The sequence below is a fragment of the Hyla sarda genome, unplaced genomic scaffold, assembly GCF_029499605.1.
Source record: "Hyla sarda isolate aHylSar1 unplaced genomic scaffold, aHylSar1.hap1 scaffold_22, whole genome shotgun sequence".
Taxonomy (NCBI): Eukaryota; Metazoa; Chordata; class Amphibia; order Anura; family Hylidae; genus Hyla; species Hyla sarda.
The window spans coordinates 155,001-159,515 of NW_026608872.1; the positions used below are offsets into that span (position 1 = coordinate 155,001).

Genomic DNA, 4,515 nt, shown 5'->3' on the forward strand with positions numbered 1-4,515 from the left:
CCCATATCATTATTGCTAAGCAGGAAGATGGGAGTCCATTTCACTCTGATGGACCATTTTTAAATGCAATCCATAACCTGGCTTTGGCAGGAACCCTTCTTACTCCTCCTACTTGCATTTGATACTGGGTTTAGGATCTGCATAGGAAACACACACACACACACAAGCACACACTTACCTGTGTTGCCTGCTGACGCCTCCTTGGCTGTCCCCAAACGGTATAAAACCAACAGCCACGGGAAGCTGTAAGGATAGAGGACATACCTGCATCCTATTGGACTCACTTGTCTTGGTTAAATCCAACTTATTTGACAACCTATGGTGCTGCTACTTCTGCTCATGGCAGTGCTGCTTCTGACAAGGCTGTTCTTTGGTGGGCCTAGGCGACATCACAATCTCCATGGTTACATACACAACAAAGGTCAGATGTTGTTTACACCTGGCCATGCCAGTGGTATTGAGTAGCATATCCCAGTGCTAAGGGTCCTGGGTGCAACAATCTTTCAATGGGGAATAGCCGCACTGAGTTTGTCAAGTGCACCCATGTTTGCAACTCCAACAATACACACGTATGTATGTATGTATGTATGTATGTATGTATGTGTATCTATGTGTATCTATCTATCTATCTATCCACCCATCTATCTCTATATATATTTATCTCTCTCTCTCTCTCTATATGTATATATATATATATATATATATATAATTTTTTTTTCTTTTAAATATATATATATATATATATATATATATGTGTATACATATAGAGAGAGAGAGATGGAAATACTTTTTTAAACATGTTTTCACCTCATTTTTACCTTCTTTTTTTCTTCTCTCCATGTTTTCCTTCTTTCCTATGCTGCTGCTTCTTATTTTTCTTCTTTTTCAAACCCTATCATTGCACTATTGCTTATTCAATACCACCAGCAGATGGAGACACTATATTACAACATTAGTTGTGAGCAGCAGTTTGTACAAACAAATGCCTCATAGCTGATGTCCTATCCACCTAGGCACATAGGCGCCACCTATTGTCTTTTGCCTGCAGTTGGGGCCCACTGGACTAGCCAGCAAGCAGCTGCAGCTGCAGCAAATAAACAGATAACCTTTCTTTCCAACACTGAAACCTGGTGGTGCACTTAATATCTGCTATCAGATAGGGGACATATCAGATATTAAACTGATATAAACAGACACCACATTTGATACCAGCCAAAAGGAAGGATGATAAGTGATAACTGTGAAAGGGGAGGAACCAACGCTGTCCCCTTCACATGCACCATCACTACTTGTAGATAGGGAGGCTGGCTGGCAGCCTCCCATACACACTCTGGCTGGGTGGCAGTCACCCTCCAGTACACACAGCAGACCCTAAACCCATATCATTATTGCTAAGCAGGAAGATGGGAGTCCATTTCACTCTGATGGACCATTTTTAAATGCAATCCATAACCTGGCTTTGGCAGGAACCCTTCTTACTCCTCCTACTTGCATTTGATACTGGGTTTAGGATCTGCATAGGAAACACACACACACACACACACACACACACACAAGCACACACTTACCTGTGTTGCCTGCTGACGCCTCCTTGGCTGTCCCCAAACGGTATAAAACCAACAGCCACGGGAAGCTGTAAGGATAGAGGACATACCTGCATCCTATTGGACTCACTTGTCTTGGTTAAATCCAACTTATTTGACAACCTATGGTGCTGCTACTTCTGCTCATGGCAGTGCTGCTTCTGACAAGGCTGTTCTTTGGTGGGCCTAGGCGACATCACAATCTCCATGGTTACATACACAACAAAGGTCAGATGTTGTTTACACCTGGCCATGCCAGTGGTATTGAGTAGCATATCCCAGTGCTAAGGGTCCTGGGTGCAACAATCTTTCAATGGGGAATAGCCGCACTGAGTTTGTCAAGTGCACCCATTTTTGCAACTCCAACAATACACACGTATGTATGTATGTATGTATGTATGTATGTATGTATGTGTATGTATCTATCTATCTATCTATCTATCTATCTATCTATCTATCTATCCACCCAACTATCTCTATATATATTTATCTCTCTCTCTCTCTATATGTATATATATATATATATATATATATATATATATAAATTTTTTTTCTTTTAAATATATATATATATATATATATATATATATATGTATATACATATAGAGAGAGAGATGGAAATACTTTTTTAAACATGTTTTCACCTCATTTTTACCTTCTTTTTTTCTTCTCTCCATGTTTTCCTTCTTTCCTATGCTGCTGCTTCTTATTTTTCTTCTTTTTCAAACCCTATCATTGCACTATTGCTTATTCAATACCACCAGCAGATGGAGACACTATATTACAACATTAGTTGTGAGCAGCAGTTTGTACAAACAAATGCCTCATAGCTGATGTCCTATCCACCTAGGCACATAGGCACCACCTATTGTCTTTTACCTGCAGTTGGGGCCCACTGGACTAGCCAGCAAGCAGCTGCAGCAAATAAACAGATAACCTTTCTTTCCAACACTGAAACCTGGTGGTGCACTTAATATCTGCTATCAGATAGGGGACATATCAGATATTAAACTGTTATAAACAGACACCACATTTGATACCAGCCAAAAGGAAGGATGATAAGTGATAACTGTGAAAGGGGAGGAACCAACGCTGTCCCCTTCACATGCACCATCACTACTTGTAGGAAGGGAGGCTGGCTGGCAGCCTCCCATACACACTCTGGCTGGGTGGCAGTCACCCACCAGTACACACAGCAGACCCTAAACCCATATCATTATTGCTAAGCAGGAAGATGGGAGTCCATTTCACTCTGATGGACCATTTTTAAATGCAATCCATAACCTGGCTTTGGCAGGAACCCTTCTTACTCCTCCTACTTGCATTTGATACTGGGTTTAGGATCTGCATAGGAAACACACACACACACACACACACACACACACACACACATACACATACAAGCACACACTTACCTGTGTTGCCTGCTGACGCCTCCTTGGCTGTCCCCAAACGGTATAAAACCAACAGCCACGGGAAGCTGTAAGGATAGAGGACATACCTGCATCCTATTGGACTCACTTGTCTTGGTTAAATCCAACTTATTTGACAACCTATGGTGCTGCTACTTCTGCTCATGGCAGTGCTGCTTCTGACAAGGCTGTTCTTTGGTGGGCCTAGGCGACATCACAATCTCCATGGTTACATACACAACAAAGGTCAGATGTTGTTTACACCTGGCCATGCCAGTGGTATTGAGTAGCATATCCCAGTGCTAAGGGTCCTGGGTGCAACAATCTTTCAATGGGGAATAGCCGCACTGAGTTTGTCAAGTGCACCCATGTTTGCAACTCCAACAATACACACATATGTGTGTATGTGTGTATGTGTGTATGTCTGTCTATCTATCTATCTATCTATCTATCCACCCATCTATCTCTATATATATTTATCTCTCTCTCTCTATATGTATATATATATATATATATATATATATATATTATTTTTTTTCTTTTAAATATATATATATATATATATATATATATATATATGTATATACATATAGAGAGAGAGAGAGATGGAAATACTTTTTTAAACATGTTTTCACCTCATTTTTACCTTCTTTTTTTCTTCTCTCCATGTTTTCCTTCTTTCCTATGCTGCTGCTTCTTATTTTTCTTCTTTTTCAGACCCTATCATTGCACTATTGCTTATTCAATACCACCAGCAGATGGAGACACTATATTACAACATTAGTTGTGAGCAGCAGTTTGTACAAACAAATGCCTCATAGCTGATGTCCTATCCACCTAGGCACATAGGCACCACCTATTGTCTTTTGCCTGCAGTAGGGACCCACTGGACTAGCCAGCAAGCAGCTGCAGCAGCAAATAAACAGGTAATCTTTCTTTCCAACACTGAAACCTGGTGGTGCACTTAATATATGCTACCAGATAGGGGACATATCAGATATTAAACTGATATAAACAGACACCACATTTGATACCAGCCAAAAGGAAGGATGATAAGTGATAACTGTGAAAGGGGAGGAACCAACGCTGTCCCCTTCACATGCACCATCACTACTTGTAGGAAGGGAGGCTGGCTGGCAGCCTCCCATACACACTCTGGCTGGGTGGCAGTCACCCACCAGTACACACAGCAGACCCTAAACCCATATCATTATTGCTAAGCAGGAAGATGGGAGTCCATTTCACTCTGATGGACCATTTTTAAATGCAATCCATAACCTGGCTTTGGCAGGAACCCTTCTTACTCCTCCTACTTGCATTTGATACTGGGTTTAGGATCTGCATAGGAAACACACACACACACACACACACATACAAGCACACACTTACCTGTGTTGCCTGCTGACGCCTCCTTGGCTGTCCCCAAACGGAATAAAACCAACAGCCACGGGAAGCTGTAAGGATAGAGGACATACCTGCATCCTATTGGACTCACTTGTCTTGGTTAAATCCAACTTATT

The 4,515-nt window shown here is 41.4% G+C and overlaps 1 pseudogene; it reads right to left on the reverse strand.

The window, feature by feature from the left end:
• Positions 1 to 3,948: 3,948 nt before the first annotated feature.
• Positions 3,949 to 4,056, reverse strand: LOC130320342 (U2 spliceosomal RNA; annotated as a pseudogene).
• Positions 4,057 to 4,515: the final 459 nt, after the last annotated feature.